Source organism: Danio rerio, chromosome 13, assembly GCF_052040795.2.
Source record: "Danio rerio strain M-AB ecotype USA chromosome 13, GRCz13ab, whole genome shotgun sequence".
NCBI classification, from domain to species: domain Eukaryota; kingdom Metazoa; phylum Chordata; class Actinopteri; order Cypriniformes; family Danionidae; genus Danio; species Danio rerio.
In genome coordinates this window covers 9,815,108-9,827,500 of record NC_141033.1, presented here as the reverse complement: position 1 = coordinate 9,827,500, position 12,393 = coordinate 9,815,108, and the positions used below count along the sequence as shown (strand labels likewise).

The 12,393-nt window shown below is 34.8% G+C and overlaps 1 protein-coding gene and 1 long non-coding RNA gene across 7 annotated transcripts in view; one reads left to right on the top strand and one right to left on the bottom strand.

The window, feature by feature from the left end:
• The window catches only part of sema4ga (sema domain, immunoglobulin domain (Ig), transmembrane domain (TM) and short cytoplasmic domain, (semaphorin) 4Ga), a 109,353-nt gene that overhangs the window by 72,005 nt on the left and 24,955 nt on the right, over positions 1-12,393 (bottom strand). The window lies entirely within an intron of this gene.
• On the top strand, positions 6,426-8,378 carry LOC137487365 (uncharacterized). Its single transcript, XR_015505657.2, has 4 exons — positions 6,426-6,469; positions 6,834-6,897; positions 7,181-7,307; positions 8,269-8,378. It is a non-coding gene; the product is annotated as an uncharacterized LOC137487365 (long non-coding RNA).

Genomic DNA, 12,393 nt, shown 5'->3' with positions numbered 1-12,393 from the left:
TACAAGAACCAGTCATGCTCCACACACACAACCGGTTCCAGATCCTGACTGATTGCATACACACAGCTGATGCTGCTCAAGTACTGATTACAAACACATATATACAGCTCACTTTGAAACCCTCATTGCTAAGTCTTGTTATCTGCTACAGTGACACTACAACGCGTTTTCTTTGTCTGCCTTTGCCGTGTTTATTTGTTTAATTCTGTTTGCTGCCTGCCTCTGACCATCTGCCTGTTAATTTGACTTCGACGCTGGATTGCCCTCATACATCTGTTTGCCCCTGTATTGACCACTGCTTGCCTGGCGATTCTAAAAACCTGCATGTGGATCCTTACCCCTGTTGTCAGTGTGACTCCAATGGTTACACTAATGCTTATTCCTAAATATTCCTCTTTCATATAGATTACTATACTATTTGAATTGTGTAACACCTGGTTTTATAGACCTTTTTCTTGGAATGCAAAATTACCCATTATGCTTTGCGTGTATGCGCAAGGAGAATGCAAAGAACTTCCGGTCGGCAGCTGATGCGTGTAAACAGTCACATTTGGACAGCTTTGAAACAATAGTTTTAATCTATTTTACTAGCTTTTATCCTCTTTGAACTAATACTGTTGTCCATCAGCACCATCTCCTGGACTGATCATTTAAAGAAATGCGATCTAATAGGATGGAAAACAGCTGCAGTGAGGCATATTCCCCTCGTTGTAAGACGGCATCTTCTGCAGTTTAAATGAAGCCTCGTCATCGCTAAAGTCAACATTTTCTCTTTATTTCAAATATATAACCAGCCCAAACAAATGTAATTCACCAAAATGTTTGACACACACATGTAGCCTGTACTGTGCCACTGACACACTGATCTAATAACTGTGACAAAGTGAAAATATAGGTTAGTGTCATTTCGAAATGACAGAAAAACACAAACCGTGGTGAATACAACACACAAAATAAAACACAAACGACTCGCGATTAGAATGAAAAGCAAATCAGCCAGCAGAGTATCAATAACAGACTTTCATTGGTCATTTTTGTAAATTGCACGACTTTCAGACCTGTTAAGTTTCATGCCAGTACTCTGGTTTGCTCTCTCTGTCTCTCTCTCTCTCTCTCTCTTTCTCTCTCTGTGTGTGTGTGTTTGTTAAAGAGTCGCTGAGCTAACAGCTGACAGGCCGAGAACGCACACACACACTGTATTTCTGACGGCAGACACGTGAACTAGGAGAACGTTTTTCTCGTATTTCTGACGCGCTTGAACCACATGTGACAGATTATAACGGCTTTAACAGACACATTTCTAAGTTGTGTGTCACAAAAACACTCTGTTATCTATTAAAAACGTCATTGAAACCCATTTTCGGAGCGCAAATTACCAGTTGTACACGCTGTAAACGGAAGTTTTTAGCATTCTACCTGAAGACACTGGTCGCTTTGGCGCCCTCCATGCAGCAGCCATTTTTGTTTTTGCTGTTATTTGTTTCTGTTTAGTACAGCATATTATTCATGGTAAATAACTGAGCTGAACAATTTTTTGTTAGGTCTGGTTTTGTGGTGGCTGTACTTTAAATTTAGATTAATGTAATCTTAATTCAAGTGATGAAAGATATTGAAATTCTCACAGTAAACAGAGTGCTCTACTGTAAGGTCACACTTGCTTGGTATAAATGGGGGAACATGATTTAGTTATAAATTTCCATTAGAAATTTTAAAATAATCAAAAAGTAATCAGTTACTTTACTTTTATACAGTAATTGAAAAGGTACACTACTTACATTTGTGTATTTATATTTTATAATAGGGTAATACAGATGTTACTACTTCAATGTGTTCCTTGTGCCGCCATTCATACCGCGGCGACAGCGGTACTTGATGCGCCAGCAGCATTTGACCGCTGGGTGGCACTTTAACCACAGATATTCAGCTTTGCCTTTTCACAATGCTAAACAGACTGTTCTGTAGGCGTAGCTTACTGTATGTGATGTGATGTGTTTAATTAAAATATAATTTTAATTTAGTTTTTCTGGTAATAGACATGCTCTTACACTATACTATGCTGTAGAAAAGATACATGGTGAGAAGTCAAAAAGCAAATATAAGAATTAAGTTATTAGCCTTCAGTGCCCGATTAAATTGCGTTGGGGTGAAAATAATGTTTTGATTTCTTTGACTATCATGGCAATGTTATTATCTCAAATCTTAAACGTACGCATATGAAAAACAGCAAAATAATATATATTATCCTGCCGGTAGAGCACATCACCTCACAGTTGTGAACTTGCGATCACCTCAACTTACATTTAAAATTTGTTTACCTGTTTATTGTAAACTTTTTAAGTGCAAAGAGGATTCGTTTTGGAAAATAGAATTGAAGAAATGAAAGACAACTAAAGTGAAAGCATATTCAGTACAAATAAGTAGTCTTAAATAAATAAATAAATAAATAAATAAATAAATAAATAAATAAATAAATAAAGCAGTCTTTTAGTCTAAATATAGAGAGATGTAGTTTGCTATTTTGATAGGACTAAGACAAGATATTTTCATTTATGTTTTTAATTTACGTTTTTATTTACATTTTCGTTGTTGATTATATTTTACTATCTCATTTTATGTTTCAATTATAGTACATAATAATAAACGAATAATGAAAATAAATAAAAAATGAAAATAGGACATAAATTAAGTCTGGCAGGTTTATTTTTAATAATTTAGTTTCAGTTCCGTTTTTTTTTTTTGTTTCAAAACGTCAATGTTCTGCTTTAAAGTATAACTGTTGTTTTGTTTTGTTTTTTTACTTAATGGCTCAGTAAGTTTTGTATTTTAATTTTATATTCAGTCACCTTGCATATGCGTGTGAAATATAATGCGCATAACCGCGGAAAAAGAAGAAAAGGCTGTCAGTTAAAGCTAATCGAAATTAGCTATATTAAAATACAGCATTTATGTTAATACAGAGTCAGGCAGAGTGTGAACAAACTCAAGGCTAAGATATGCGCTTGTTTTTTAATGCATTTAAAAATAAATGCTATATAAATAAATGTTTTTTTTTGTTACTTTTTTGTATGGTAAAGGACAATGCACATTATGTTATTGATGTAAACTTAGGCTAAAACTTACCATTGATAAACGTGACCTACCTCAAGCAGATCACTTAAAGTGTAATAAAAATAATGTTGCCGCAGGACATAAACGAAGTCCCGCAAGTTTATTTTTAATAATTTAGTTTCAGTACTATCAATTTTTTTTTTCTCAAAACATCAATAGCACCTTCAATAATCTAAACATTAAAGATGGACCGCAAGATGTGTTGAGTGGCTATATGTGGTGAAGAACGATGGCAAAGCTAAGTGTGATTATTGTAATAAACTAATAAGTTATAAAGCAGAGAGTCCCGACCAACAGGACTGACTTAGCATATGCGGTTGGCTCATTCTTCACAATTATAGAATTAAAATAATGGCGCGTTAGGTTCATTGTGCATCCCGCAGGTGCAACCAACAAGAGTTGTGCATTTTAGTTTAACTTTTTTGCGCGTTATAAGCAGCTCGGTGTTAGTTTTTAATTAAATATATCGAGCCGAAACTAAGCAGCGCATTCTCTCCGCCTCCTCCTTTATAACCAGCGGGACACGCTACTGAAGCAGGAGAGACACTCCGACGTTCATAATCTTAGCTGATGTGTCGGAGTCGAAAGAATATATCAAAGAGGAATGTTCTTTTTACAGTGCAGATATGTTTAATCTTTTTTTCCATGTCATTTCTCTTCAGCAAATTATATTTTTAAAGCTGCTTGATTCTTTTAAAACCGAAAGCAGAGCCCGTCAATTGGTGTTTTTTCATAAGATACTCCTTTATTAATGTTTTATTTTATGAGTGTCTTTAATGTGCTTTTTAATAGTTTTATTTTATTCAAAGCAGCGCCTAAAAGCGAATTTATCCTCAAATCGTGGCATGAGAGCGATGTCATGGCGCATATATTGCCTTTTTTTTCTGATCTTTTTGCATAAAGGTTTTAATCAAAAGACAGGTAATTTAATTACTTTCGATGTGCTAACATATTTGTTAAATAAATGTTATTTAAAAAAGGCATATGCAATGTGCTCTGACGGGTAAAATCAGATTCTTTCTCTCTTTCAAGTTCAAAGCAAATTTGAATGCCAAAGGATTTTAGATATGCATATACAAGACTGTATGTAGTATATTAACATCAACAAATTAATAAAATAAGTAGCAAATGAGAAATAAATGACAGACAAGTTGATAAAAACAGACATTATCTCTAAAAGTTATCAGAATTGCAAGATTAAAACAGCTGAATATAGGCCTAAAATAAATCTAGAAAGCTTGCGCACGGATATTTATTCTTTTTTTTTTTTCGAATAACGAACAATTTCAACCACGGGGAGATACCAACAGCTTGATTTGCAGTATTTTCTAACATGTTAGAAGAGGGCAGCGGACATGGCTGCCGGTGGGGAAGCGGCTGTGCCCTCAGCAGACGGAGCTGCATATCCTAACTAAATAGTGCACTAAATACTCCGAGACAGGCACGTGCACACATAGGGCTCAACCTGTGCAGTGCACATGCCCTTTGGATAGAAAGTGCCCTTCCAAAATGATCAAAAGTGCCCCCGCGACGCGGTCGGTCCCGCCCTTCAGTAGGCGCGCGACAATACCGCGTCAACACCGCTCTTCAGTAAGTTCAGACTTCGCAAGTTTGATCAAGGCTCTTCTTCTCAGTTTGATATGAAAAACATACCGAGGACACGCGTCAATCTTCACAGGGAACAGTGTACTTTATAACTTCATTCACATCACCCTGGCTACGTTGTTTCACTTTCTCAACAATAAAATGTAAACATGATATAAGGAACTGCCTATTTTTATTTTAATATTAACAACTAAACAGACAGCAGAAATGTTGAGGCGCCGTGCTGCATTATGAGCGTCATCTTCACTGTGTGGACATTTAACAAAACGGAGCCGATTACAACTGCCTCCTTTCAATTTCAGTGAAAATACGAAACATACCCTCTCTTTTGCTGAATATCAGTTTTAATAATCGATAATGGCCATTATAAAAGTATAACATACAATAAGTTTATACATTATAGGAAATAAAGGCAAGCGATGAATGTACGTGCTTACATTAATCATTAACTTATCTTTGCGCTCAGCCAAAACACGTTACCTGAGAACAAGTAATAGATTCCAATGACCAAAGTCAGGGAATATGTCGTTAGATAAAGACAACAAGATGAATGAAATATCACGTTTAATAAATATAGTGAGATTAGATCCAGCGGGAGATGCTTGATGAGAAGTCCGACTAGCAGAGCTCTCATCTGGGTAGATGGGCTCCAGCGATTGCCAAAGTGTGTGTGTGTGGTCACGTGATGTGCGTTTTCAGCGTTTTGGTGTGGACGGAGAGCAGTTCAGAAACGCTGGGTAAAACGCGAGTGTGGACGCGGATCGTTTTCATTCTAAAACACTGTTTTAAAACTAAAACGCACTAGTGTAAACGGGGCCTTAGGCTATTCTATCGTGATGACACCATAAAAGGACTTCAATGCATTGATATAGGTAATAGGGATACAATGAAAAGCCGATTTCACTATTGACCCTGTTTTTATTCATTGACGGCTTCCCAACGCCGCAATTCTGTTGCGCGAAAAAAAGCTGCTGCAAATAAGCAAATTTATGACAATACACATTTAATAGTTTCATGAAAGTAGTAGCTGGTGTGCTTCATCTGCGTGATTCTGATTTGACATTCTTCTGCTAAACTTGCTCTGTGTTGAGATGTAAATGGGCTGTGCTCTTTGCTATTGAGGCTATAGACATCAAGGTGTAAATGAGCTATAGTTCTCTTAGCAACTTTCAATTTTGAGGTGGGGGAAGTGGGAAAAGGCAATTCAAATGTACCATCTCTAAAAATAAAAAGGCCGCTTACGCGGCATTTGTGTTTAAAGATTATTACCTTATTTTTATTTTATTATTATTAATTTATTCATTCATTCTTCATTCATTTTCTTTTCGGTTTAGTCCCTTTATTACCCAGCCGGCACACGACCGACCTTCAACGTTGAAATATGGTTGAAATAAGGTCAGATGTGTTTTAAACGTTGAAATAATGTTGATAGAACGTTTAATGTTGAACGGTTGAAAAACAGCCTGCATATGACAAGGCTTCAACGTTGGAATGTGGTTGAAAATACGTAAGTAGTTGCTTTAATGTTGAAACAATGTTGAATGATAAATGGTTGAAAAAAGTTACAGAAATCCTTGTACAAATCAACGTTGACATTTTTTTATCATGATCTGTATGTTGAATTAACGTCATGGCTTCACCCAATATTCAACATTTGGTTACCATGGTATCGGAAGACTCGGCGCACGCGGCCGTGCGCAGCGCTTCACTTCACTTAATTACGAACACCTGACCTGCAGTGCAGCAGAATTCAGAGGTAAGCGTGTTTTTAGATGCTTTAATGTTTTATTTACCCCCCGATTTTGTTTTACACATAGTGTATCTTAAATGTGACTTGGTGTAGTGTTTCGAATTTTGAAACATTTAAAACTTTCCAGTTTGGTTTTTAGTCTTGTTTGCGCTCCGGTGACGCGCAGCTAACCTCGAGGTAATGTTACATGTTTAACGTTAGTCTAAATGAGCGTTTTTATGGCAAATTCAAAGCGATAAACTCCAAACGCAGTTTAAAGTTACTGAGCAACGTTATAAAAAAAAAATCCTTTTTATACGCTGTATCATTAGTGTTATTATTACAAAGTGAACTGCTGTCGTTTCACTGTTGTTGTTGTTTTTGCTTTTAGACATGTAACTTACTCCAGAGACGCACTAACTTGCACAGCATTGAATGGAAAAGGCTTTGTCCATGTAAGTTTACTTTAGCTTTAACTAAGCTATCTGTTAAATCTTCTTGGTGCTTTGGTTGGTGATATTCTCTTTCTAATCTGTTTGTTTATTGATTGTTAGGCTATGTTGTGATATTATATTGTTATATTGATATTATTATTGTGAAATCATGTTGTGATGTTATACTATGTGACCGTATTGGGGAACAAATATGTATTTAGTTAGCAATTAATGCTTAAATTACACTTTGTATAGTAGCAGATAAGAGGTGTAATGGGTTTTAATTTTCTGGGTTTTCTGGAAGGTCCAGTTGAGGGGCATCAAGAACACGCAGATGGCCTAAACCTGTGTCAGCCTGGACAGACTGCAGTTCTGCTACTCCACGCCAAGGCTTTTGTATGGATGTCTGACTACTACTGTGTTCTCTAAAGGTATTACTGGAGCAAAACAACAGCACCTGTTACAGTGAAATTTGATTCATTAAAAAATAGTGATACATGTGTAGCAGGTCCAGTACATGTGATGTCATTGAGAAGTTGTTTTTATTAAATGTCATTAAAACAAATAAATAAACATGCTATTTAAATAAATCTAAATATTAAATACTTGAGGATTAAGATGAGAAATGAAATGCATCATCTGTCTTGCGAAAGGGGTCTACTTAAGAATTCTGGTGTTTTCCAACTGAAAGGGATAGTTCACCCAAGAATGAAAATTTACTCACATTTTACTCCCCAAATGGTTTAAAACCATTATGAGTTTATTTTGTTGAACAAAAAAAGAGGCTATTCTGAAAAAAAAACTAAAAACCTGTAAACATTGACCTCCATAGTAGAAAAAAATACTATAGAAGTCAATGGTTATAGATTTGCAGCTTTCTTCAAAATATCTTCTTTTGTGTTCAACGTGGTCAGTAAATGACGACAGAATAAACATTTTGAACTATCCCTTTAATTCTCTGTCCTACATGAAGACTTTTGTAGAAGTGCTACTCCTTCTAGAGTTTTTCTCAACCCGTATGTCTAAAAAGCTTCAAACAGCTTTTACAGTACATGTAATGGTTTACAACAACTTGTAATTATTAGATGTGTTGAATGTTTCATGATTCTTTACTGCAGCCTTTGTTAAAAAAAAAAAAAGTAATTTTTTTGAGAATCTGAAATTTGAATTCTGGAAATGCTGGCACCGGTGGTGGCGAAGGGCTTCCTGACGACATCACACCTAATTCTTCACTTCTCTTAGTTAGGAATATTCAGATGGATGAGTCAAAATTATTGAGTGTGACGATATTATAGGACAAATTTGGATTCAATAAAAAATAAATATTTGAATTTCACTTTGTATAATAGCAGACACCAACTTAGTTGTAACCTCGTATTTCATTTATTGCAGGTTTTCTGGAAGCTCCATTTGAGGGCATCAAGAACATACTGATGGCCTAAACCAGTGTCAGCCTAGACAGACAGACAGACATCTATTGCAGTTCTGCTACACAAGACCAAACTCTCTGCTTTTGTATGTATGTCTGACTAGTACGGTGTTCTCTAAAGGTATAACTGGAGCAAAACAACAGCATCCGTTACAGTGAAATTTGTGTTCATAAAAGATATGTGTAACAGGTCCAGTACATTTGTCATAAAGGTTAAATCACAGTAAGTACTGTAAAAATAACTTGTTTGCCTTTGCCACAACAGGTCATATATACGCTAACACAATTGTATTTACTGTTTTGTTTTGCCTCACTAAAGTGTTGTTGGAGCTTGGTATGTTCACAGTTGAAATCACTGAAGTCACATGGAACGTTTTGACAATGTGTTTTGTGCCTTATCTTGACAATGACCATCTTGGGACTATTGCTGTCTGTAGAGGATGAGGAGCATTTAATCTAAAATATTTTAGTTTGTGTTCTGAAGATTAACAGGTCTCTGGGATGACACAAGTACTTATTAACAGAACCTATATGAACAGTTAATGTGACATGTAATAGTGAAATAGTGGTCCTACATTCACAAATGTGAGCCATTATTATAAGACCCATGTGAACATGCAATTTTTATGATACTAATAATAATGGAATAACAAATTGCTTTTACTGTTGTGTTTGTGAGAGAGAATCAAACCATATATTCTACACATTTTCTTGATGATTTACTGAAATATTTGTCTACATGTTCCACTGTCACAGGTGCTCAGTTTTGCTGCAGTAATGCTAAACACAATAGATGTACTTTATGGAAAAAAAAAAAAAAAAAAAACTAAATATTTAGCATGCAGACCTGCAAAGAGAAGGAGTAATGTCAGGTTTAGATTATAGCATGAGTTTTCACTATTGTGAAAATGAAGCCATTCATTCACAATGAATTGGAATAGCAAACCTCGTTATTGATTTTGTAGGAAACTCACCTGGTGTTTGAGAAATAAATATTTATTTAACTGCTAGACTGATATAGATGTTTAAGTGTTTTACACTTGATTCTTTGTCCCAGTGCCATCTTTTACCTCAAGTTTTTCTCCCAACCTATAAAACCTCAAACAGATGTAATGTATTTCACTTGTGATTCTTAGTTGTGAGTGATGTTTTTTATTTTATTTTTTTTACTGCAGCCACTTTAAAAATGGGTATTTTGTAAACTTTGTAAACGGAATTGTATTTTGGAGACTGTGATGGTTGAAGCGTAGTTTAGTTACTTAGTATCTTTCTTTCTGAAGACAGTAACACTTTACAATAAGGTTGTATTAATAAGTGTTAATGTATTTACTAACATGAACAAAGAACAATGAAGCATCTTTCATATAAAGAAAGTACAGTTCATGTCAGCTCAGTGCATTAATGTTAACAAGCATGCATTTTGATTTTAATAGCATCGGGACATATTTCAATTAATTAAATGATTAATAAATGCTGTACAAGTATTTGTTCTTTGTTCATGTTAGTAAACATTAACTAACTTTAATTCATGAAACTTAATTAAAAAGTGACTATTTAATTGTATGCCTTTTTCTGTATTTGAGCATGTATAGTAACCTGCATGGTTTTAATGACCTATGTATGCTGTAAATGTTGCTGTATATTTAGAATAAATGAAATAATGAGGTGTGTATTAAATAAATTGATACACAGGCTAAGTTGTGTATTTGTGTCGTGTATTTTTAATTAGTAAAAATTTGTTTGCTATATTTATGGACTTTGCGTTGTATGTAATTCCTATTTAACTTACGTTGAAACGTATGACGGTGAAACAACGTCACGGTATCAACGTTGATCCAATTTGCAAAATCGAAAGGTAATTCAACCTTCATTCAACGTCTACAAAACGACCATAATTCACCCATGAAAAAGGTAAGAGTGAAACAACGTTGTGATTTCAACGGTGAATCACCGGTGGTGGTCCGACGGTGAAACAACGTCACTATATAAACGTTGATCCAATTTGCAAAATCGAAAGGTAATTCAACGTTGATCCAACCATAGACCTGACGTTGATTCAACGTTGAATCACCGTTGAAATGCCGGCTGGGTAGTCTGTGATCGCCACAGCGGAATGAACCGTCAACTTATCCAGCATATGTTTTACGCAGTGGATGGCAGGAGGGCCAGCTGGGGCTTCGGGACGGAGTGAAAGGAAAGGCAGAATTTGCCCCGAGTCTGGGAAAGATGGCTTGCCGTAATTACACTAGTTTTCCTATCGCACACATGCGCCAAACACATAAACAAATAAATAAAAAAGGGAAAGAAAACATCTAGCCTTGAGGTCTTTTTGCTTATAATCGCCCTTATGTTTCCGTTTTAAATGTAAGGCTGTTGCATAAAATAATACAATTTTAATTTATAAGTTACTTTGCTGCGTCCCCCTTGATGTTTCATTAACGCATAATAATCTACACACCATATTAAAGACACAGCAGACATAAAGGTTGTGTGTGAGAGCCCGAGCAAAAAAGGATCAGAAATTAATAACGCACGCACAGGAAAAAAGGCAATTATGCAACACATGACATGCATCGCTCTCAATTGACGGGCACTGCTTTCTGTTTTAACATAATCAAGCAGCTTAAAAATAATTTGATGAAGAGAAATGACAGGAAAAAAGTAATAAAAAAATAAAAAGATTAAACGTATCGGGACTGTTAAAAGAACATTCCTCTTTAATATATTCTTTCGACTCAGATACATCAGCTAAGATTATGAATGACGGAGTAGGCTATCTCTCCTGCTTGCTTCAGCAGCGTGTGTCCAGCTGGTTATGAACGAGGAGGCGGAGAGAATGCGCTGTTTAGTTTCGGCTTGATATAAAAACTAACACCGAACTGCTTATAACGCTCAAAAAGTTAAACTAAAATGCACAACCCTTGTTGGTTGCACCCGCAAGTTGTGTTATGTATATTTGTGGCTGTGAAGTTTATTAATATATATATATATATATATATATATATATATATATATATATATATATATATATATATATATATATATATTGAGATACTGAGCCATTACAAGTAAAAAAATCAACAACAAAAAACTAAAATTTTACTTTAAAGAAGAACAGACGTTTTGAGGAAAAAAACTGAACAGAACTGGAACTAAATTATTAAAACTAAACTTGCAGGACTTCGTTTATGTCCTGCGGCAACTTTATTTTTATAACACTTTTTTTTTTGCCCCGAGTCTGGGAAAGATGGCTTGCCGTCATTACACCGATCGCACACGAGTTACATGCGTCAAACACATACATACATAAATACATAAATACATAAATAAATAAATAAATAAATAAATAAATAAATAAAGGAAAGAAAACATCTAACCTTATAGGCTGAGGTCTTTTTGCTTATAATCGCCCTTATGTTTCCGTTTTAAAGGCTGTTGCATAATACAATTTTAATTTATAAGTGACTTTGTTGCGTCCCCTTGATGTTTCAATAACGCATAATAATCTATACACCATATTAAAGACAACAGAAAGACATAAATCTTTACAAATTACCTACCCCTTTTGTAGACTCAAAACAAGTGTCAAATCTTGAAAAAATTGCCTAAGCCATATTAAAATATAATTTAAAGAATTACATTATCGGATAAAACCGCATTAAATAAATAAACCAATATAAAACAAGCAAAAGCAAGCTATAACAGTTTAGGTAGGTCTATGTAGCCTACATAAATGAAACCGTTAAAGTCAAATTAAACTTTCATTTTACAAGATTTTTTTTTTTTTAAAGATTTTAGATATTTTCTAAAAACAATAAACACCAGAGAAGGTTTAAATATTTATATAGTGTGTACGATGATAATAATTAAATCGTTCAAACAGAGCATTTTTTGGGGAGAGTGAAAGCAGAATGCGACCTTTTGATGAATTAGCTCTAACCTTTGACAGTTTTTTTTTCTTTCCGCGGTTATGCGCACATTATATTTCAAATGCATATGCAAGGTGACTGAAATTGAAATTAAAATACAAAACATACTGGGCCATTAAGTAAAAAAAACAAAACAACAAAAAAAAAGAGAAAAAAAGA